The sequence below is a fragment of the Balaenoptera physalus genome (genome assembly GCF_965194825.1).
Source record: "Balaenoptera physalus genome assembly, chromosome: 2".
Classification (NCBI taxonomy): Eukaryota; Metazoa; Chordata; class Mammalia; order Artiodactyla; family Balaenopteridae; genus Balaenoptera; species Balaenoptera physalus.
This window is the reverse complement of record NC_138883.1, coordinates 36,503,912-36,528,567: the sequence shown is the minus strand read 5'-3', so window position 1 is coordinate 36,528,567 and position 24,656 is coordinate 36,503,912. Positions and strand designations below refer to the sequence as shown.

Genomic DNA, 24,656 nt, shown 5'->3' with positions numbered 1-24,656 from the left:
CACGGGCTTCTCATTGCAGTGGCTTCTCTTGTTGTGGAGCACGGGCTCTAGGCACGTGGGCTTCAGTAGTTGTGGCTCGCGGGCTCTAGAGGTCAGGCTCAGTAGTTGTGGTGCCTGGGCTTAGTTGCTCCGTGGCATGTGGGATCTTCCTGTGCCAGGGCTCAAACCTGTGTCCCCTGCATTGGCAGGTGGATTCTTAACCACTGTGTCACCAGGGAAGCCCGCTAAGTGCTTTTTATATGTTGAGTCACTTATTCCTCACAACTCTATGAGTTAGAGATTGTTATCCTCTTTTACAGATGGAAAAACCAGGGCTCAGGGAGGTTAAGTACCTTTTCCAAGATCATACAGCTAATAAGTAAGCTACTTTTGTCTTAACTTCAAAGTTTTTAACTACCAGGGTCTACTACTGTCTCATTACTTCTCCATCTTGAGTTGGAAACTATGTTCATTTTTTAAAAATTTAATTTAATTTTTTTATACAGCAGGTTCTTATTAGTTATCTATTTTATACAAATTAGTGTACATATGTCAATCCCAATCTCCCAATTCATCCCATGCTCCCCCCTCACCCCGCTTCCCCCTTTGGTGTCCATATGTTTGTTCTCTACATCTGTGCCTCTATTTCTGCCCTGCAAACTGGTTCATCTGCACCATTTTTCTAGATTCCACATATATGCATTAATATACAATATTTGTTTTTCTCTTTCTGACTTGCTTCATTCTGTATGACAGTCTCTAGGTCCATTCACGTCTCTACAAATGACGCAATCTCATTACTTTTTATGGCTGAGTAATATTCCATCGTACATGTGTACAACATCTTCTTTATCCATTTGTCTGTCAATGGGCATTTAGGTTGCTTCCATGACCTCGCTATTATAAATAGTGCTGCAATGAACATTGGGGTGCATGTGTCTTTTTGAATTATGGTTTTCTCTGGGTATATGCCCAGACTACGGTCATTTCTGATGAAGCAATTATTAGGTTTTTTTTCCCCTTCAGTTCTGCCGTAACAATGCTTTGTGAACTTCATAAATTTTGTAACGTACCTGGGTCTTCTCTTCACCTGTAAAAAGACTGAGTTGAATCAAATTACTTTTCCCCCTTGTTAATGCAAGTAATATTTTATTTCTGAAGGCAAGAGTATGAGCTATTATATTTTAAAAATTTTTAATTCATCCAATATTTTTGACTGCTTCTTGAGCTAGATCTGTGTTAGGAACTGTGATGAAATTAACGATATTCAAGGTGTATTTTCTGCTTACAGCGTTTTGGAGAAACAAACAAGCAGAATAATTATTTTGCAGATTTAGAAGTCCACAGAAGATTAGCCTTCAGGAGTGATATAACCTTCAGCTCAATCATATCTTCAAGTGTTCTTCTCTCTGTTTGCCATCCTTAGTGTGTTGACTTCATTCTAAGTTTAGTTCCTCTTGTGGTTGTTAGATTGCTGCCAGTGGCAATCTGGGTTATAGGCTGACCTGTTCATACATGGTAGGAAAGAGAGAATCTTCTCCCCAAAGCATGGGCCCAAAATCCTTCCCTTCAGTTGATGGGGCCAGTTTACCCCAGGACTACAATGGTTTTCAGGTGTAATAATTAGGGTAGTCTAGGACCTAGCATAACTTAGATTCTAGGTCACACAGCAATAAAAACAAAAAACAAAAAACCCCCCAAATCTCAGTAGCTTAAACAACAAAGGTGTAGTTTTTACTCAAACTATATATCCATTCTGACTTGATAAGGGTGGGAGGTGGGCTGTTCCACATTGTTCTTTCTTGGGGACCTAGGTTGACAGAGGCTGTATCATCTTCAACAATGCTGGTCTTGAGACTGGGGAAGAGTAACTGTAGATGGACTTATACTTGCAATTAGGTGTTTTATCTGGAAGTGACACATACCACTTTTATCCACAACCCACTATAGGAAGGAACAGGAGTAGATGTTGAATAAGAAATCAACAGTGTGAACTATCTGATACTTTATCCTAAATGGAGAAGACAGTAATTTCAGCCATGGAGGCAAGTCACAAGGAGGGGTAGTTTGGCCAGTTTCATCAGTCTTTACATCAGTCACTTTATTTAACCTTCTGATTGGAAAGACTGGCTTTGGCTCTTTAACGAGTGGGTGTAGTTAGACAGAGTTTCTATTTAAGGAGTTGGCTCAAAAGTGACTTAAAATATTTATTGGATTTGAAAGTATGGATGGTTTTTCCATATTTCATTGTTGTAGTTACTGCCAATGGTGTGTCAAACTAGCTAGATTTATTGTTTTAGAACTGGCAAACAACTAAAGTTTATCTAGTCCAACTCTTTTATTTTGCAGATGAGAAAACTAAGGCCCAAATTGGTAAAATGATTATCTCAAGGTCACACCTTCTTGCATGTAGTAATAACAATGCTGTCCTTTGGATGATTTGCTGCAAAAAGGAATCCTCTAAGTAAAGCGTAGCTAGAGCAACAATTAGAAAACAAGAGCAATTAAAATTTATTAAGAATGTTTCTAGGGCGGGCTTCCCTGGTGGTGCAGTGGTTAAGAATCCGCCTGCCAATGCAGGAGACATGGGTTTGAGCCCTGGTCTGGGAAGATCCCACATGCCGTGGAGCAACTAAGCCTGTGCGCCATGACTACTGAGCCTGCGCTCTAGAGCCCGTGAGCTACAACTACTGAGCCTGTGTGCCACAACTACTGAAGCCCGTGCGCCTAGAGCCGGTGCTCCCAACAAGAGAAGCCACCGCAATGAGAAGCCCGCGCACCGCAACAAAGAGTAGCCCCTGCTCGCCACAAGCAGAGAAAAGCCCGTGTGCAGCAACGAAGACCCAATGCAGCCAAAAATAAAATAAATAAAATTAAAAAAAAAAAAAAAGAATGTTTCTAGGGCTGATATTCAGTTGGTTCACAATGACAGAGATGGAGAATTTTCTAAACTATTTGGTAAGTAGCTGCTGCTGAACCTCCTGAGAGCCTCTTCAACCTTTCTCTCTGGTCCCCCCAACCATTGTAATAAGGGGCCTACCTCAAAGGGTTGATTTGAGAGTTAAATAACGGAGGTAAAGAGCTTATTATGGGGCCTGGCACTCAGCAATATTACACCTCATCTATTATTTTTATTATAGTCATTAATGAAATGGTAGTCAATTTCAAACTAGTTCCTACATGAATGTTCAAAATTTTGGAAATGTGATAGTATTCAAGTTCATTAACTTTGATCTAGCTAATCTCTCAATAAAATGGCCACTCATGTACTCACTAACTTTCATGTTGATCTCTTCCATTGTCTAATGATTGATTCCTCCTCACCCCATCCGCAAGACTCCACAGCTCTGGTTGATGACTAAGAATTTCACGCAGGCTTATGAAAAAGAATATAATGTACTGACAAGGTTCTATTAGTTCTCAGTACAACATGTCATGAAGAATGTTCTGTACAATGTTTTGTTGAGCAGAACTTGCCTGTAAGTTTTCAGATAAGCAGAGATAGGCGTAAAACCTAGTTGGTGAGGGAGCCGTGGAGGAAGTGGTGGAGCAATTCTGCTTGCTCAGGCAAATATAAGAAACTAGGAATGATGAGAGGCAGAGGCAGGCAGCTGGGGTAAGAAGAGCTAGAGGGCCTAGAAGCAGAGGGGGAGGCTGGAGCTTATGGAGAAAACAGCCTTTGACAGAGATGTCTTCTGGTAGCCAGAGATGTTTAGAATCTTTTGGGGATATTTTCTCTGTCAGAAATTTAACCTAGCAAGAAGAAGGCAGAGTTTCAGTAATTATCTCTCTTGTGAGAGTAAAAGAAATGTGTTTTTTAAAAGCTGGAATTGTTGGGAATTTCCTGGAAATTCATTATTGGCCTGGACCTCAATGTGTAAAGATTGGTTCTCACAAATCAGTTGTTTAACTGATACTTCCAGTTCTGAGGTGGCATCTACATGCTGGGCATGTCCTGGAAAGGGCTTTGATAACAGTGTTCTGTCAGAGGCTGTGCCGCACACTGACTCAACAGAACACAATCCGAATTGCTGAAGAACTAGTTTCTGAGTATATTTTAGAGACACCAAAGTTATTTCGTGTTTCAATATATATTATGCCACCCTATTAAAGTGCACTAAATCCTAGACGAACATTCCTTGGACACAATATTTTATTTTAAATTTTTTTTTAGCAGAAGGAGGTAGAGAATATAAATATTTCAATTCCTAGGTTTTTGGAAAGGAAAAATGAAGCCCAGATTAAAAAACCCAGATGTTTTGAGGCAAATGTAAATTAAAGCTTTGAAGTTGGAGTTCTTAAAATATTATACAAGGTAAGCTATAAAGTTAAACATGCTTGCTAAAATATTTTTTTAAAGTGCTGTTTAAATTAAAAAGTAAATATCCACCTCATCTCTGACTTCTAAAAATTACCTAGAGTTTGACTGATAAGACTTTGGCCTTACTCTATCTTACTATGGCATAAGCCTAAAATTTCTGATAAGTTCCAAAAACTAAAGTATGTGGCTCTTATAGCAGAATTTTGCTCAATTTATAAGCTTAGAGCAGAAACCTCTTCAGTGGAGGATAGCAACCATGGGTTAGATAAATGATGGTTGAATGATGGTGTCTAAACTCTGAGCTAGAGTATCATTCTGGCTCTGCCTGTATATTTTTGTGTGACCTTAGATAAGTCACTCTTCTTTTCTCTCAAATTTCTCTTCTTACAGGGAGATAACAATCATAAAAATGACTGGAAACTACCACTTCGCTGAGAGCTTTTTGTTTAAAGGTCTGAGGATAAATACCAGTCATAAGGTCCAGCAAACCTCTTCAGAGGAAACTGAACTTCTTGAGGACAGGGAACTTTTTTCTTCTTTGAATCAGCAGCATCTTATTTGTATTTCTGTAATACAGTTCCTGGCCTATAAAAAGGTGTCAATAAACGTAAATTTATTAGTGTTTTTAGGCAGATTGCAATCTTGGCAGACCACTGCCTCTTAAGTCTCTTTTCTGTGATCCTTTCATACGCGGCATGCAAAAGGCTGCCACTCTTTGCTCTGGGATAAGTACCTAAGGCATTTACTTAAAAATACCCAAGTCTAGAGATATAATTTTTTTGTCTTTAGAGCACCATTTCCTTTCCCGAGGTATTGCACCCCAGGCTTGGGATCTGGGTCCGCAGGCTACAGGGAAGAGTTCGGTACGGGAAGCTCATCCTCCCACCCTCTGATTGGCCGGCTCGCACTCCACTCACGTGCTCGCGTCTCTGATTGGCCTCCATGGCACCCCCGCCTCGGCCCGCGACTACTTTGTGTGCCTGGGCTGCGCGCTCAGGTCCTCCGGCTCAGCTCGCCGTCTGGGCTTGACTGGTCTAGCTCTTCGGCCCACTGCTCTGCATCGCGGGCGCCAGGAATTTCCCGAGTCCGAGCGGGTAGGAAGCATCCTAGGGAAAAACCCTCTCCCCCACCCCCGCCCCATGTTCTCTTTCCCGTACTGAATAAACTTCCGCTTCGGAGGGGCTGTTGCAGCCGTGGGTCGGGGGAGAGGCCAGGCACCGAACTCGGGCCCTCGTGGCGGGAGGGGGGGGGGTGGGTCTTTCTGTCGGGGCGAATGTGGAAGACCAGCTCTCACAAGATAAAACAGGGCTTCGCTAGTCGCATGTGGCTGCGATGCCATTCTATGATCGTGCTGCAAGCTGCAGCGGAGCGGCCAGACCTGGGCTGCAGGGGCTGAGCAGCAGCGATCACTCCTGAAAAGTAGCAAGGAGCCTGTTCCACATCTCCAATACCAGTGCTCCTTAGGGCCGCGGGCAGAACTGGCACGGGCCGGTCCGTTTCCCGGCGGTAGAGAATACGGCATTCCCCGGAGGTGGCGCTCCCGGGAGTGGAGAGCCCGGCTCCACTTGCGCCCCCTTTAGCCTCCGGCCTTCAGGCGGTAGAGGGCGGCCTACGCTCGTGTCGGAGCCGGCGCCCGCGCGCACAGCTGCTGCCCTGCTGGAAGTCTCCGGGTCCCGCTGTAGCCCGCAACTCAGCCGGGCGGTGGATGCTGCGGCTACGTTATCAACGGGCGCGGCGAGAAGGGGGCAGGGAGAAGCCCTGGCACATGCCGGGGTCCCCGTAGGTGGCAGCGGCCAGCGCATGCGCGCCTTCTCCTAGAAGCCTGGAACGCTGAGGGGCGCGCGCCCCCATTCGCGCGCGCACGCTTGCTGTAGCCGAGGCTTCCCCGCCTGCGCTCGTTGTCAGAGCCGCTCCGGCGCGTGCGCGTGTTATCTCCGACCGACCGGAGTAGCCGGCTTCCCTACGCTCCAGGCCCCCGCCCACCGCCGCCCCCTCCCAGCCCCCGGCCGACCCGTCCCCTTCCTTTCCTTGCGGAATGGGGCCGGCGTTGCTCGGGGTCGCGCACCCGGGACCCGGCTCGCGCTCGGTCTCGCGCTGTCAGCGACTGCTTGGCTCGCGCCGCCTCGCGCTCTCCCTCAGTCAGTGGCGCCGAAGGCTCCGTTAAGCAGCGGCGGCGGCGGCGGTTCCTGTTTCCGTTTCTTCCTCTCCCTTCAGTCGGGAATAGCATCCTCCACCCAGCCACCCCTCCCACTACCCCAACGCGGGGCAGCTGCGGCTGAGGGCTGTAGCGGCGGCGGCGGCGGCGACTGGGGAACGGCGGAGACCGCCTCTGCTCCCGCCTCGGGTAAGGGGGCGTTTGGGAGCCGGGCCCCGCACGTCTCGGGGTCTGGGGCTGGGCAAGCGCGGGATCTCAGGAGGCTCCGGGGAGGTGCCTGACGGCCGTCGCTGCTCTTTTTCCCCAGGCAACCCCCGGGCCTGTTGCTGCCACTGCTGCTGCTTATCCAGCGGCTCCGGGGAAAGTGGGGAGGGAGCCCCCGGGACCCTCTGGTGGGTGCCTTTGCGCTGCCCGGGGGGCGCGGGCAGGGGGCTAGGGGCGCCTGCCGCCCCGGCCGGGACGTGGAGCGGCGCGGCGGCTGCCCTCGGCCTCAAGCATCCTTGGTTAGGGAAGGGGCCGAAGCCGAGGAGAGGAGAAGGGATGGGGGCGGGGGTGGGAGGTGTCCCTCTTCTCTCCTCTACACCTGCCTACCCTTTCGCCAGCAACTCGCTCCATGTTGTCACAGACAGTGGGGAAGAGCATGCCTGTGCGTTAGGGGCTTTCGTGAGGGGTTCTTCGGCTGGAAATCGGGGAGTGGACCCGTGCAAAGATCCGCTCCAGGCGAGGGGCCAGTGCCAGGGCACTGCACGGTGTGAGTGCCGCTGCACCCCCGTTTGATGTGGAAATGATGAGTTTGCGGCTTTAGAGTATCTAAACTTATTTGGGAAGGTTAAATGAGTCCCTGTTTATTAGTTAAAGGTTTGTCCTGCAAGAGTGAGTGGGCTGTCGTGTGCAGCACCTGTTTTTCTCTCACAGCGGGGTTTGCAATCCTCAGCCACACAGAACGTCGGAGACGCAGTGTATTTCTTCAGTTAAATGGCAGTGTCATGGTTAAAATTTATCCCTGGTGAGCTTTAGCGTTTTGCTGTATATTAGACTTTTGATTGAGGCCTTGGATAGAGGCAGGGAGAGGTGTTGTTTCTTCTTGCCATGTTTGAATTAATTTACAGTTGACTTAAGCCAACTAAAGAAAGTGGACCTGGGAAAGCCAGAATCTCCTAAAGAAACCCCAAACCTCAAGGGAACGCAGACCAAATTTCTACAAAAGTTTTCTATCAGTTTACAATTAAACTCATCACAAGTAACTGATTGAACTTTGGCTTGGCTGTCTTTAGAAACTGCAGGCAAGGTTTAATTATAGTTTCTTTTCCCCCTGTTATTCTTGGGGTTAAGTGCATATTTATTTTCTTGATTAAATTTTGTCTTTATGCATACTTCTTTTAAAGGGTGCATCATATAAGAAACATTTTAGGAGAGAAATTTGCAGCACTATAGAGTTTTACTGAAGTATAAGCTGTATTCTCTCTTCTTCAAAATAACTTAAAATTAACCTAAAATCCTATGCCGTATAATAAGGCTGCATACATTGCTAACCTTGTGAAATATACCATAAAATGTATATAGAGAGTCTTAATTACTTGATTTATAACTACTACAATAGTAGGGATAGGGTGGGAATTCAAACATTTGAAATTGTGATTTTACAGCTTAGTATGTAAAAATGCAGGGACTTAGAAATGAATAGGATTTAAGGAACATAGAAGGATGGTTTGGAGGCATGAATTTTCCTTTTCCTGCTTTATAAACTGAGAATTCTTGAATTGCTGAACAGCTGGAATGAAAGTTGCATAGATTGCAGAAACATGCAAAATGTGTCTTTGATCAAGTAGTGAGTTAACATGAAGAGTATGTTGTGGTTTATTAGGCTAGTGATTCAAAATAATTTCCATAAAATATAGCATTATATAGATTGTATTTTAGGATGTTCTTAAATTGAAAGTCACTTGAAGTTGTTTTCCTACAAGTCAGTTTTATTTGAGACATATGGAATTGAAAAAACAGTTCCTCTGATTACATTCTACAGTGTTTGGTTAAAAATTTTAACTAGTTATTTTAAGGAATTGGAGTGTCTTTAAAAGTGGTGAATTTTGAAATTGCTAGTAGCTTGGAAAAACTTGTGTTTCTTACTTGTTTATTTTTTTAAGTGCAGTTATATCAGTAGGTTGGTCTGGAGGGGGAGCTAGTGCCAAAGCAAAGCATGGCTTAATATATGTTTGAACTTTTAAAACACCCCAAACTGGATTTTTATGACCAGAAGAAACATAAACTTAATTTTTAGTTAAAAGAATAAGGGAATTTTTATATGGATGTATATCTGTAGATAGTTATTTGTGGAGCATATATATATATACATATATATATATTATATTACAAATTAGTTAAAAATTTCTTTCATGATCTGAAATAATGGGAAGTAAATGTGTAACGTTTATTGAATTTCTCATTTAAAATCTCTGAAAATATGCCCCCAAACTTAAGGGTGTATGATAGTAGTTTCTTAACCTTCTTGTGCATTGCATCAGAAAGGAAGGAGTATATGTTGACCCTTTGTGCATGTTGCATCTTCTTAATTTTTTTCTTTATAATATCTACAGTTCTAAAATTTCAAAAGAGCTTCAAGTAGAGTCTTATAAGAGCCAAGACATCAAGTGTGTAGTAAGCTAGGTATTTATCAAAAGTAGAGATACTTTTAATAAAGAAATGGGTCCTTCAGACATCTGGAGAGCAGGATCCCAAGGTCACTTCTTAACCTCTCTCTCCTGCAGTATAATGCAGTGAGTCCAGAGGATCTGTGAAGTTGAACTTGTGCCTTTGAATATGAAGCAGTTATTTTTTGATCTATGGCACTTTATTTAGGTTTTTGAACTGTAATCAGTTCGATTTTGATTTTACTTCTCACAGTTCACATATTCTTCAAATTCAAGGGTAGAATTGATAGTGTGTATATTAAAATCAATGGAATATTTCGTTTTCTGAGGGTAGTGGTTTGGTTGGTTGGTCGCCATTGCTCTTCATTGTGTAAATAGAATTTCAGTGCTACTAAAATAAAAAATAGATTCTTTGAAAAAAATTAAAATATCTGTAAGATACGGAATAGTGAGGTGTTTACTATATTTAAGGGGTTAATGCTGTAAATTAATCAGTTTTATAAGACATTCTAGAATATTTTTATATATCTTTTTTCATTTCTTTAATGATTATTTTTGATTTACTATAAAGTACATTTTAGTAAATCTCTTGGTTTAATTAAATGGTGAACACACCCATTTCATATTATAGCACATTTATAAAAGCAAAAGAAAGTGTTTTCATTTCATAATCATAAGAGTAAATATAAAAATAAACATGTAAATAAGTTTCTTTACTTAAAAATAAAACAAAACTAAGATTCTAAACAACTCTGAAACCAGAAGTATTGCTTTTATAGTAATTTTCTACTCTGCTTCAGTACTGGTCCTGTTGGTACTTTTCAGATGAAACATCAACTTCCAGTCTTCTGCAGTCAACAGTAGTATAGTAGGTGTAGGATTTAGAGGACTGCTACAAGACTTCCCTTTGTTCTTCTCTTGATGATTCTCTGGCTTATATTTCTGTACCAAATAGTATATGGTTTTGCAGTTTGAATTGTTATTAAATTGTAGTTTGTTATAATGAGAAAAACATGTTTAAAAGTAAGAGATGTTTACAACTGATTTTTTTAAAAAAACCCTTTTAAAATTCCGAACAGAAGAATGTTATATGGGGATGTGTATGCATTTAAGATATATATATATATATGGGTATATATATATATATGTATATATATATAGGTATATATATATATATATAAACAGATTAGTCTCAAGTCTCAACCTTCCTTTCTCTCTACATTCTACTCTTCTGCCTACATCTCCCCTTCTCCAGCCACCCTCCATCATCCCACAGTTTTCTCCTTGGAATAATTAGGAATCAAACCAATAAAATGAATCATATCATTCACTTGGCATAGCTTTTTCTTCCTTGATTAAATGGCTTTATATCAATCTGTACAATATTCTAAACATATAGCTTAGACTATACAATACTGTAGATTTTCTTTTTAATGGAAGAAGAGCACATAAGGGCCCAAGGGGTTTATGCCATGTATTTCAATCTAAGAGTTATTCATACTCTTTACAGAAAGTAGAGCTATAGGGTTAATTTCATTTACGTTTTTAAAAAAATAGACTTTTATTTGCTAAAACCCAATACCACACTCATTTACTACATTTAAAAAATATCTTTTGTGATAGTTTTTTTGTGAGAAAATGACATGCGAAGGGGAAATGTGTTTTGAATTTTAAGTTTTTTAAAAAATTGACGAATTATATCAATATAAGGCTAGTACAGATGTAGTTCAAACTTGCCTTTGCCGTCGTTCTCTTTTGCACTGGTCTGTAGTATAACCTCTTCATTAGAGCACTGGAATAAAACTTTGGAGATCACTACTGAAATGCTCCCTATATTTGTTATATCTTAGAACTTGGATTTTTTTTTAATTAAACTGATTCAGGGATAAACTGAGTAAACGTGACTTAACATTTATGTTAAGAAGATCAGACTTAGCATTTCTACTTGTCACAGCCTCTGTGACTGGTTAGTGTAAATAAAGTTCACATTACAAAATAAATAATAAAGTGTTGATACTAATCTTAGATGTAAATGGGAAATTAAGCTCATGTTTATTTTACAGTCTGAGTTATGAGAAGCATTACATGATATGAACTTTAAATGCTGTAACTTTCTGATTATAAATGAACAAAAGTAAAGTGAAAATGGGAGATTGTTCTATTTGACTTACCTCAAATATACAACTAAAATGAACCTGTTTTGTGTCTGTAAATATTCATTTAAGACTGTTAATGAACCATGAATGAGTTTTAAATTTATACTAATTTATGGCTGGTTATTTACATTATATCCCTTAGATGAGATAAATGCCATTTAATATGCCATTAATACCTAGAGCCAGAGTAAATTTGCCTGTAGTAAAAAAAATGATATTTACAAACCATCAAACTGTAAAAGCATACCAATGTTATTAAATAACTTAACATTCCATAATCTAGTTTCTAAAATCACTTGTATAATTTTTAAAATATAATTTGTTTTAATATCTTGATAAAGTAGTAAAGGTGGAAAAATATAGTTTGTAGCTTTGGGACAGTCAGTGAAGGGAGGGGTTTTGAGAGAGGGGGTGTACTGGTTGATGAGCCTGCCTTATTTGGAGCTGAGGGAGATTTCTTCTTCAGTTTTTTCCTCTCCGTCCACTTCCTTCTTCTCCCTGTTTGTTGTCTTTCCTCTCCCAACAGTGGTGGAAAATGTGGGAGTTTACCATCTTTGTAGGGTTTTTTTTCCTTAGAGTTCATAGAACGTTTCCCAGTACAACATTAGCTTTTATGTTACAATTAAGTTTATTATAATGATTTCATTTTCTTTTGCAGCAGTAGGCAAGAGACTTGAAGAAATTCAGTTGATGTGGGGTTCAATATTATTTATTAAAAATGATTTTGTAACTCCGTATAAAAAGGGGTATGGGAGATGTTGGTTCATTGTTAAGGGTCCTGTATCAGTCACATTATTGTTCTACTTACTGTTTCGTATATGGTAATCCCTTCTTCCAGGTTCTTGGAATGCAGTCTCATGCCTCCTCTGTTATTTCTGTCTTCATCTATAGAGTCTTCATCTATGGAGTTTCTGAATACAAGGAATTGTTTTTAGAATATCTCTTCACCTTCTTCGTGTCCCTCATTGCAATAACATAATGTAAAAAAAAAAAAAAAAGTCCCAAACAATAAAAACCTGTGTCCACTGAAGAGAACCAGCTCTGAAACTAAAATGAACAGCAGTGTTCTCCATTCATGGCAGTAGTTTTAGCAGATTTAAGCCAGTTATTGTGGAAAGTTCACAAGGAGAAAGTGTATGTTTGATAATTAGGACTCTAATCATTAGAGATCTGACTGATTCGATTTCTTTAACACATGGAATTGTACTTATACCTGAAAGAGATGTATTCAGTAGAGATTGTTATTTTTTGTGTGTCTTGAGTTTTGTGAATAACTACTTAATTCAGTCAGTTACCAAATGGCAAAAGATTGTAATTTTGAGAAAATCTGTTCTTTAAAATTACAGCTTAAGCCAGGCAAAATATTTTGTTTTCTTTTTATAAGTTTCAGATATTTCTTTCCTATTTATTTATTTATTGTATATGTGTGTGTGTATATATATATTTTTTGTTTTTTTATTGGAGTAAAATTGCTTTAAAAGGTTGTGTTAGTTTCTGTTGTACAATGAAGTGAATCAGCTATTTGTATACCTATATCCCCTCCCTCTTGGACCTCCTTCGCATCCCCCCCATCCCACCCACCTAGGTCGTCACAGCACTGAGCTGAGCTCCCTGTGCTATACAAGCAGGTTCCCACTAGCTATCTGTTTTACACATGGTAGTGTATTTATGTCAAACCTAATTTCCCAATTCGTCCCACCCTCCCCTTGCCCACCCTGTGTCCACATGTCCGTTCTCTACTGCTCTATTCCTGCCCTACAAATAGGTTCATCTGTACCATTTTTCAAGATTCCACGTATATGTGTTAATATACGATATTTGTTTTTCTCTTTCTGGCTTACTTCACTATGTATGACAGACTCTAAGTCCAACCACATCTCTAAAATGACCCAATTTTGTTTCTTTTTATGGCTGAGTAATATTCCATTGTATATATATGTACCACATCTTCTTTATCCATTCATCTATCATTGGACATTTAGGCTGTCTCCATGTTCCGGCTATTGTAAATAGTGCTGCAGTGAACACTGGGGTGCATGTGTCCTTTTGAATTATGGTTTTCTCAGGGTATATACCAAATAGTGGGATTGCTGGGTCATATGGTCTATTTTTAGTTTTTTAAGGAACCTCCATACTGTTCTCCATAGTGGCTGTATCAATTTACAGTCCCACCAACAATGCAAAAGGGTTCCCTTTTCTCCACACCCTCTCCAGCATTTATTGTTTGTAGATTTTTTGATGATGGCCATTCTACCTGGTGTGAGGTGATACCTCATTGTAGTTTTGATTTACATTTCTCTAATAATTAGTGAAGTTGAGCTTCTTTTCATATGCATCTTGGCCATCTGTATGTCTTCTTTGGAGAAATGTCTATTTAGGTCTTCTGCCCATTTTTTAATTGGGTTTTTTTGTTTTTTTGATATTGAGCTGCATGAGCTATTTGTATATTTTGGAGATAAATCCTTTGTCTGTTGCTTTGTTTGCAAATATTTTCTCCCATTCTGAGGGTTGTCTTTTTGTCTTGTTTATGATTTCCTTTGCTGTGCAAAAGCTTTTAAGTTTCATTAGGTCCCATTTGTTTATTTTTGTTTTTACTTCCATTACTCTACGAGGTGGGTCAAAAAAGATCTTGCAGTGGTTTATGTCAAAGAGTGTTTTTCCTCTGAGAGATTTATAGTGTCCGGTCTTACATTTAGGTCTTTAATCCATTTTGAGTTTATTTTTGTGTATGGTGTTAGGGAGTGTTCTAATTTCATTCTTTTACATGTAACTGTCTAGTTTTCCCAGCACCACTTATTGAAGTGGCTGTCTTTTCTCCACTGTATGTTCTTGCCTCCTTTGTCATAAATTAGGTAACCATATGTGCTTGGATTTATCTCTGGGCTTTCTATCCTATACCATTGATCTATATTTCTGTTTTTGTGCCAGCATCATACTGTGTTGATTACTGTAGCTTTGTAGTATAGTTTGAAGTCGGAGACCCTGATTCCTCCAGCTCCATTTTTCTTTCTCAAGAATGCTTTGGCTATTCAGGGTCTTTTGTGTTTCCATACAAATTGTAACATTTTTTGTTCTAAATCTGTACAAACTGCCATTGGTAATTTGATGGGGATTGCATTGAACCTGTAGATTGCTTTGGGTAGTATAGTCTTTTTCACAATATTGATTCTTCCAGTCCAAGAACATGGTATATTTCTCCATCTGTTTATGTCGTCTTTGATTTCTTTCATCAGTGTTTTATTCTGAGTACAAGTCTTTCACCTCCTTAGGTAGGTTTATTCCTAGGTATTTAATTCTTTTTGTTGCAATGGTAAATGGGATTGTTTCCTTAATTTCTCTTTCTGATTTTTCGTTGTTAGTGTATAGGAATGCCAGAGATTTCTGTGCATTAATTTTGTATCCTGCAACTTACCAAATTCATTGATTAGTTCTAGTTTTCTGGTGGCATCTTTAGGATTTTCTATGTATAGTATCATGTTATTTGCGAACAGTGACAGTTTTACTTCCTCTTTTCCAATTTGTACTCCTTTTATTTCTTTTTCTTCTGATTTCCGCGGCTAGGACTTCCAAAACTATGTTGAGTAAGAGTGGCGAGAGTGGACATCCTTGTCTTGTTCTTGATCTTAGAGGAAGTGCTTTCAGTTTTTCACCATTGAGTATGATGTTTCCTGTGGGTTTGTCATATATGGCCTTTATTATATTGAGGTAAGTTCCCTCTATGCCCATTTTCTGGAGAGTTTTTATCATAAATGGGTGTTGAATTTTGTCAAAAGCTTTTTGTGAGTCTATTGAGATGATCGTATGGTTTTTATTCCTTAATTTGTTAATATGGTGTTTCACATTGATTGATTTGTGTATATTGATGAATCCTTGCGTTCCTGGGATAAATCCCACTTGATCATGGTGTATGATCCTTTTAATATGTTGTCGGATTCTGTTTGCTAGTATTTTGTTCAGGATTTTTGCATCTACGTTCATGAGTGATATTTGTCTATAATTTTCTTTTTTTTGTGATATCTTTTTCTGGTTTTGGTATCAGGGTGATGATGGCTTCATAGAAAGAATTTTGGAGAGTTCCTCCCTCTGCACTTTTTTGGAAGAGTTTGAGAAGGATAGGTGTTAGCTCGTCTCTAAATGTTTGATAGAATTTGCCTGTGAAGCCATTTGGTCCTGGACTTTTGTTTGTTGGAAGATTTTTAATTACAGTTTCAATTTCATTACTTTTGATAGGTCTGTTTATATTTTCTAATTCTTCCTGGTTCAGTCTTGGAAAATTGTATCTTTCCAAGAATTTGTCCGTTTCTTTGTGGTTGTCCATTTTATTGGCATATAGTTGTTTGTAGTAGTCTCTTATAATCCTTTGTATTTCTGCGGTGTCACTTGTGATTTCTCCTTTTTCATGTCTGATTTTATTGATTTGCGTCCTCTCCCTTTTTTTCTTGATGAGTCTGGCTAAATGTTTATGAGTTTTGTTTATCTTCTCAAAGAACCAACTTTTAGTTTTATTGATCTTTGTTATTGTTTTCTTCGTTTCTATTTCATTTATTTCTGCTCTGATCTTTATGATTTCTTTCCTTCTACTGACTTGGGTTTTCTTTGTTCTTCTTTCTCTAGTTGCTTTAGGTGTAAGGTTAGATTGTTTATTTGAGATTTTTCTTGTTTCTTGAGGTGAGATTGAATTGCCATAAACTTCCCTCTTAGAACTGCTTTTGCTGTGTCCCACAGGTTTTGGGTCATCGTGTTTTCATTGTCATTGTTTGTATGCATTGTTTTATTTCTTCTTTGATTTCTTCAGCGATCTCTTGGCTATTTAGTAGTGCACTATTTAGCCTCCGTGTATTTGTGTTTTTTACAGTTTTTTTTTTCCTGTAATTGATTTCCAGTCTCATAGCGTTGTGTTCAGAAAAGATGCTTGATACAATTTCAATTTTCTTAAATTTTCTGAGGCTTGATTTGTGACCCAAGATGCCATCTATCCTGGAGAATGTTCTGTGTGCACTTGAGAAGAAAGTGTATTCTGTGACTTTTGGGTGGAATGTTCTATAAATATTAAATCTGTTTGGTCTGTTGTGTCATTTAAAGCTTGTGTTTCCTTATTTATTTTCTGTTTGGATGATCTGTCCATTGGTATAAGTGGGGTATTAAAGTCCCCTACTATTATTGTGTTACTGTTGATTTCCCCTTTTATGGTTGTTAGCATTTGCCTTATGTATCGAGGTACTCCTGTGTTGGGTGCATAAATATTTATAATTGTTACATCTTCTTGGATTGATTCCTTGATCATTTTGCAGTGTCCTTCCTTATCTCTTGTAACAGTCTTTATTTTAAAGTCTATTTTATCTGATATGAGTAAAAGAAAGCTACTCCAGCTTTCTTTTGATTTCCATTTGCATGGAATATCTTTCTCCATCCCTTCACTTTCATTCTGTATGTGTCCCTAGGTCTGAAGTGGGTCTCTTGTAGACAGCATGTATATGGGTCTTGTTTTTGTATCCATTCAGCCAGTCTGTGTCTTTTGGTTGGAGCATTTAATCCACTTACATTCAAGGTTATTATTGATATGTATATTCCTATTACCATTTTTTAAATTGTTTTGGGTTTGTTTTTGTGGGTCTTTTTCTTCTCTTGTGTTTCCTGCCTAAAGAAGTTCCTTTAGCATTTGCTGAAAGCTGGTTTGGTGGTGCTGAATTCTCTTAACTTTTGCTTGTCTGTAAAGCTTTTGATTTCTCTGTTGAATCTGAATGAGATCCTTGCTGGGTAGAGTAATCTTGCTTGTGGGTTTTTCTCTTTCATCCCTTTAAGTATATCCTCCCACTCCCTTCTGGCCTGCAGAGTTTTTGCTGAAAAATCAGCTGATCACCCTATGGGGATTCCTTTCTATGTTATTTTTTGCTTTTCCCTTGCTGCTTTTAATATTTTTTCTTTGAACTTAATTTTTCTTAGTTTGATTAATATGTGTCTTGGTGTGTTTCTCCTAGGGTTTATCCTGTGTGGGACTCTCTGCATTTCCTGGACTTGGGTGACTGTTTCCTTTCCCATGTTAGGGGAAGTTTTCCACTATAATCTCTTCAAATATTTTCTCAGATCCTTTCTTTTTCTCTTTTTCTGGGACCCGTATAATTCGAATGTTGGTGCGTTTAGTGTTGTCTCAGAGGTCTCTGAGATTGTCTTCAATTCTTTCATTCTTTTTTCTTTATTCTGCTCCTCAGCAGTTATTTCCACCATTCTGTCTTCCAGCTCACTTACTCGTTTTCTGCCTCAGTTATTCTGTTATCGATTCCTTCTCGTGTATTTTTCATTTCTGTTATTGTGTTGTTCATCTCTGTTTGTTTGTTCTTTAGTTCTTCTAGATCTTTGTTAAACATTTCTTGTATTTTCTCAATCTGTGCCTCCATTCTATTTCCGAGATTCTGGATCATCTTTACTATCATTACTCTGAATTCTTTTTCAGGTAGATTGCCTATTTCCTCTTCACTTATTTGGTCTTGTAGGTTTTTACCTTGCTCCGTTATTTTGCTGTCTCATTTTTTAAAAAATTTTTTTGGTGGGTGGGGTTGTGTTCCTGTTTTACTGGTTGTTTGGCCCGAGGCTTCCAGCACTGGAGTTCCTAGGCTGTTGGGTGGAGCTGGGTCTTGGTGCTGAGGTGAGGACCTCTGGGAGACCTCACTCCGATGACTATTCCCTAGGGTCTGAGGTTCTCTGTTAGTCCAGTGGTTCGGTCTCGGAGCTCCCATCGGAGGAGCTCTGGCCTGACCCCTGGCTCATGAACCAAGATCTTGCAAGCCACGTGGGGTGGCAAGAAAAGAAAAAAAAAAGAAGAAAGGAATGAAAAAAAAGGAGCAGAACAATAACAGAGTAAAAAGTAAAATAAGGTTAGAAAAGTAACAGATATGTTAGAAAGAATGAAAAAGTAAAAATATAGATGAACCAATAACTGGAAGGTAAAACAGAGCCATAATAGTAAAAAAGAGGAGAAAAAAAAAAAAAGCCAGAAAAGGCCTTGACTGTGGGTGGTGGGGCTTAGGCAGGGGTGAGGTTTAGGCAGTGGGCGGGGCCTATGCTTAGGACCCACAGGGCCTGAAAAGGCTCTGGGGGATGTGGGGGATGGGGCTTAGGCTCAAGGCAGCAGGAGGGACCCAGGAGTGCCTTTGGCCTTGGAGGGCAGAGGACCAGGTCCAGGACCCCAGCAGCTCACTGGGCCCAAGTGGGTGGGGAAATGCTAGGTGTGTTCCCCCCTGATCCTCCGATCTGGAGGGCACCCCCCGTTGGCCTCTCTTCTTCTTCCCCCCCTCCCTTCCTCCTATGCTCCTAAGACCCATGTGTCCGGAGGGGTCCTGAGAGGCAGGGGACCAGACCCAGAAGCCCAACAGGCTTCCTGGGGCCAAGCGGCTGGGGGGAATGCCTGCAGCACTTCCCCTGATCCCCTGGCCCTCGAGGGTCCCCCTATCCGCCTCTCCTACTCTTCCCCCTTCCTCCCTCCCGCCCATGCCCCTAGAACCCACGAGGCCAGAGGGGGCCCCAGAGTATGGAGGGGGCAAGGCCCCAGAGCCCAGCAGGCTTCCTGGGGCCCGAGTGGGCAGGGGAAATGCCGTCCACACCTCCCCTGATCCTCTGATCCCGGAGGGCCCCTCCCTAATCCGCCTCTCCTCTTCTTCCCCTGCCTCCCTCCTACACCCCTAGGACCAACGTGGCCCAGAGGGGGGCCTTGGAGGGCAGAGGACCCAGCCTGGGAGCCCCGCAGGCTTCCTGGGGCTGACTGGGCGGGGGAAATGATAGGCACGCTCACCCTGATCCTCCAAGCCCCTGAGGGTCCTTCTAGGTGTTAGAAACCCTCCCCCCTCCCAGCCACCCCTCAGGGGCACCGGTCCTGTCCGGCTCACACTTTTCCTCCCCCCTCGGTCCCCCCATGTCCTACCCGGTCGCTTGGGGGTTTGTCCCCTCTCCTTGGGTGTTGAGGTCCCCCACCAGCATCTGGCAGGTGCCCTAGTTGTGGGGAGATGCAAACTCTGAGTCCTCCTCCGCTGCCATCTTGACTGTAACCCCCTTTCTTTCTCTTTTAGAAAGTTTAGTGAAACTCTAGGGTTTAGGAGGGTGGTAGTTGAAGCTTTCAGGCCAAAAGGTCTTTCCTTAGCATTGGTAAAATGACCCTCAGCCATGAGAAATGTAGGTTTACTGAGTAATCCTGACTGCTTCCTCTGACGTGATTACAGACATCTGGGCCTTCACTAATTAAAACTGTTTATTTTTAAGGTCCAAACAGTAGAAGTATCAGCTTGATACTTATAGGTGTAAAGCATTCATAGAATGAGTGATGTAATGTTATTTTTAATTTGTAAGTAAATGAAGACTATGCTCGTTGTGCTGAGTAGGCTGAAGAGATGTATACCTAATAAGGATGTACAAATAATAAACTAAAGAAACTTGCTAATATGCAATTAGGAATGGTTCCTCTTAATGAAAGGACTCTTATTAGTGCTTATAATGGCACAAATTATAATGGTGAAAATGAAATCACCAAAGAATTCTGTTCTGGAGCAGTTTGTCAGATAACAGATAAAAGAGCACATCCTCTATTCTATAACTGTCTACAGAGGTTCACTTAGAGCCATGCAGAATCCTACCTAAAAGGAAATAGTGATCAATAACTAAAGTATTTTCACAAGAATCGTGCACATTTCTTCTGTGTATATTTGCATAGTACCTGTCACTTTCTCTTTCTATGGCAAATGTAAGGTTAGAAAGTATGGTACCTAACTTTTGGAAATTCTGAAGGGAAAGGATCTGAAGTTTGGAAAAAAGGCTGTTTTCCTCGTGTTTTACTGATGCTATTTGACATAAAATTTTTTGAGAACTCCACAGATGAAAAGCTAAAATCTGACTTATTTCATAGTAATTTTTTGGATAGCTTTATTGAAGTATAATTTATATACCATAAAATTCACAAGTTTTTATAAATTTATACAGCTGTACAACAGTTATCACAATCCAATTTTAGAACACTTTCACCTTACAGAAAGCTCCCTTTTGCCCGTTTGCCCAACCCGTGTTCCTACCCCCAGCTCCAGGCAACCCCTCGTCTGTATTTTGTCTCTATAGTTTTGCCGTTTCTACAAATTTGACATTAACGGAATCATACAATATGTAATTTTTTGTGTCTGGCTCTTTTCACTTAGTATAGCCCTGTAATTTGAAAGAATGGATAAAGTAGAAAAGCTTTGAACTTGGAATCAGGAGACTTGGATACTGGTGTTGGTTCTGCCACTCAGATGTGTAAACTTGGGTAGGCCATTTGTCCTCTTTGGGCCTCTGCTTCTTTCTCCATAAAATGAATTATTTTGATTTTCTTCTATTCCAGTTTTCACACCTGGGTAGACATTCACTGACCTTTCCCTAGAATGTACCTTAACTCTTCCCCTTAAGTGTAAACACTTTATGTCAACATATGTTTTTTCTGAATCAAAAACAAGGCTTATGGTCAAAGAGATGACTCAGCAATGGCAAATTTGAGATTGCCTTGAAAAATCAAGATGGCTGATTAAACTTTTTCTTGGGCATTTCTTAGTTCATGTGTACAACTTTTAGAATAGGGATAGTCTTAATTGCTGAGTTAATAATTGAGACTTTTGAAGAGAATAAAGGCAAAGTTGAATAATTGTCAGAGGTAGAGCTTTAAAAGTGATCGAAGCTTCTTATGAACATAGGAAATAATTATGCTTTTTAGTTATTTCTTTTGTTTTGGAAGTAGAAGGTGGGGTGGAGCAATTTTAGTTAAGTTTGAGCCAAGTCGGGCTCAAGGCAGCCAAGTGGGATTAGACTGTTTTTCAAAGAAGAACTGAAGGAAGTCTATGGCTACTGTTGGGAAGACTGTCCTAGGGCTCACCTGGAGGCAAAGCTGACATAATATTCAGGTGACAAATTAGGAAAAAAATATGTATACAGGGAATTAAAAAATATGGTTGTCGGGCTTCCCTGGTGGCGCAGTGGTTGAGAATCTGCCTGCCAATGCAGGGGACACGGGTTCGAGCCCCAGTCTGGGAAGATCCCATATGCCGCAGAACAACTAGGCCCGTGAGCCACAATTACTGAGCCTGCGCGTCTGGAGCCTGTGCTCCGCAACAAGAGAGGCCACGATAATGAGAGGCCCGCGCACCGCGATGAAGAGTTGCCCCCACTTGCCGCAACTAGAGAAAGCCCTTGCACAGAAACGAAGACCCAACACACCCATAAATAATAAATAAATAAATTTAAAGAAAAAAAAAGTAGAGGAATTTAAATAAAAAAAACATGGTTGTCGCATAGCACAGGGAGATCAGCTCTGTGCTTCGTGACCACCTAGAGGGGTGGGATAGGGAGGGTGGGAGGGAGGGAGATGCAAGAGGGAAGAGATATGGGAACATATGTATATGTATAACTGATTCACTTTGTTATAAAGCAGAAACTAACACACCATTGTAAAGCAATTATACTCCAATAAAGATGTTAAAAATAATAATAAAAAATAAAAAATAAAATACAGGATATCCATTACATACAAATACTTCCATACAGGATACAACAAGTGTGAATGTAAGCACTTGGGAAATATCTGAAAAAAAAAAAAAAAAAGGTTGTGCATGTGTTTATGTATGTGTAGCAGGTTTAGACAACTGACTGAGTAGGCTGGTATCAGGTATATTCCAAGGGGGTAATGTGCATTTTCAGTATAGTATAGTAAAAGATAGGGCATTGAATAACAACTAGCTAAATTTAAAAATAAGAGTACTGTGACTACTTTCAAATATTCAATAATTTTGACTCTTAGAAACTATCAGAGCTTTTTGTATCATCTATAATAGTAGGAAGTATGGCTATAAAATGATTGAACTTTTATTTTTACCCAACATACTAGAACATATGAGTGGTAACCCACAGAGCAGGCACTGTGGAGGAGGGGAATGTAGCTATAAATATATTTTACTGATGGTGTCATCATAAGCAGCATAAGAAAATTTTTCATGCTTTATAGTCACACTTTTTGCTCAGAATGGTATTTTTAATAAATACCATAAGTCATCTATTTATCACCAAAAATATCCCCAAAGCAAACCTATATTAAATGAATGAAGATTTGTCACTTTTGACAGTATTATGAAGATTGTGTTAAGACTTATAAGGAGTTCCAAAAGTTGAATCCCAAAGCTTTTTATGCAATGGCAGCATTCTAGGAATAAGTATAAAGCTTTCTAAGGTGACTGTTTTTATGGCAACAATATTCTTTTGAATATATGCTATACCGTATATTTTTAAATGTCCCACTGAAGTTGTACTACATATAAAATACCTAAATATGAATTATGTAATTGGAAAAATTTCAGTGTAAAGGAAAGAGACACTTCTTTCTGTAACTTCTGAAGCTCCAAAATATTAAAGATGATCATCATTTGTATCTTCCCAGGGAATTTTAATTTTTAATAATAATAATAAGTGAGCAACTGTCAGAAGGTATAGCCATTTCTAGGTTTAGAATTCTTGTTCTTTCTTTTTTTTTTTTTTTTTTTAATTTATGGCTGTGTTGGGTCTTCGTTTCTGTGCGAGGGCTTTCTCTAGTTGCGGCAAGCGGGGGCCACTCTTCATCGCGGTGCGCGGGCCTCTCACTATCGCGGCCTCTCTTGTTGTGGAGCACAGGCTCCAGACGCGCAGGCTCAGTAATTGTGGCTCACGGGCCTAGTTGCTCCGCGGCATGTGGGATCTTCCCAGACCAGGGCTCGAACCCATGTCCCCTGCATTGGCAGGCGGATTCTCACCCACTGCGCCACCAGGGAAGCCCCAGAATTCTTGTTCTTTATGTAGTTCTCTCAAATACTTGTTCTTAAGAAAATAGATACTAGGGATTTCTTGAGTAATGAAATACTAATTTGATATTTAAGCAAAGTATCAGAACAAGAGTAGAACCGCATTAAAGCAGTGAAAATGATTAATTTAAAAGTTTTAGAAAACTTTTAAAGGGTGCGCCAAAATACTTATATTTGTTAGCAATTCTTTTCTGCTTGACTTCCTACAGGGGCTATTTCAGCCCTTTTCTACCTCTTTCCTAGCCCCCAACAGCATACTGCTCTCAGACTTCGCAGGTTATTTCACTTACTTTTTTTTTTTTTTTGAAAAGTGTAAGAAGGTTAAGACCATCAAACAGAGGCTTCCTCAGCTTTGCTTTTTTTTAATCTGTAAATTGTGTAATTTCCCCTCCTCTGTACCATTTGGTGTCAGGGATGTGTCCGTTAGGCTTTCATGACTACTTTTATCCCTGCTACCCTTTAGAATATAAGGTTCATTAGTTCACTCCTTTATCATTTTAATTTCAGTCTCCCCTAACAACATCTTTACTGGCCTAAAAAACAAAAAAGCAAACCCCAAACCACCTTTCCTTATTCTTTCTGTCACCTCCTGCCCTTCCCATCCCCAGCCTTTTTTGGTATTACCCACAGCCCAAAGAAAAAGCAATATGCCTATTTCAATTTTTCTACCTTCTTTTTCACTAAAATCATTCTCTCTGTTGTTACCAGTGACCTTCTGAACTGCCAAATGGAGACTTTTTTTAGTATTAGTTTTTGCTTTTTAATTCTTCAGATTTGACACTGTGAATCCCTTTTCCTCCTTGCTTTTCCTTATAACTTTGTAGTCCTCCTGGTTCTCCTGTATATTCTAGCAACTTTTCTTTTCATTTACAAGGTCAACTTCTTTATTAAGTATTTGCCTTATACATTTTTCTTAATCTAGACTTTTTTCCTTGTAATGTTATCTGTTTTTTTGGCTTCAGTGAGTACCTCTTTCAGACAACTCCCATCCATATAGTAAATGTTGAACTTCAGTTTCCAGCTTGAGAGCTCCACTTGTTTGTTATTCAGTCAAGCTCAATGTGCTCATTTTCTTTCATCTAGAATGTATTATTCTTTCTAACTTTCCTTCCTTTATTGTTGGCTTATCCCTCCCATTTTCCAAACTTGAATTCTAAGTTATCTTTGAATTCCCGATCAGATCCATTCAGTTGTCAAGCTGTGAATACTATAGTGTTTCCCTACTTTATCTGCTCTTTTCTATTTCTTTTTTTTTTTAACCACAGAGGTTTAGGTTCTCATTACTACTAACATATAAATAATTATAATTTTGTAATTGCTATAATAGAGGGAGAGGAGGAAGAGGCGGTTCTACTAGGGTGTGATAGGTGGGGAAGGCTGTATTGAAAGGAAGTGACATTTAAGCTTAGCATCAAAGAATAAGTAGGGACATTCCAGGCAGGCAAACTGAGGAAAGACTTGCTAGAAGGTTATTATATGTTGTCAACTCATAAGACTTTTGCTTTAATCCTTACTGCATGTGGATGTTTTTCCTATTGGCATGTGCTATTGTTTTTTTCAAATATT

At 40.0% G+C, this 24,656-nt stretch overlaps 1 protein-coding gene across 5 annotated transcripts in view; it reads left to right on the top strand.

Annotated features, from left to right (window-relative positions):
• The first annotated feature begins 2,818 nt into the window (after positions 1–2,818).
• FUT8 (fucosyltransferase 8) overlaps positions 2,819–24,656 on the top strand; it is a 311,319-nt gene continuing 289,481 nt past the window's right edge. For 3 of the 5 annotated variants that reach the window (XM_082451691.1, XM_082451689.1, XM_082451692.1), the window contains exon 1: positions 5,443–6,644. The gene's annotated coding sequence lies outside the window, so the exon portion shown is untranslated. Of the gene's footprint in view, positions 5,395–5,442; positions 6,645–24,656 lie in introns of those variants that run through there. The other 2 variants (XM_082451693.1, XM_082451690.1) reach the window with 1 other exon arrangement.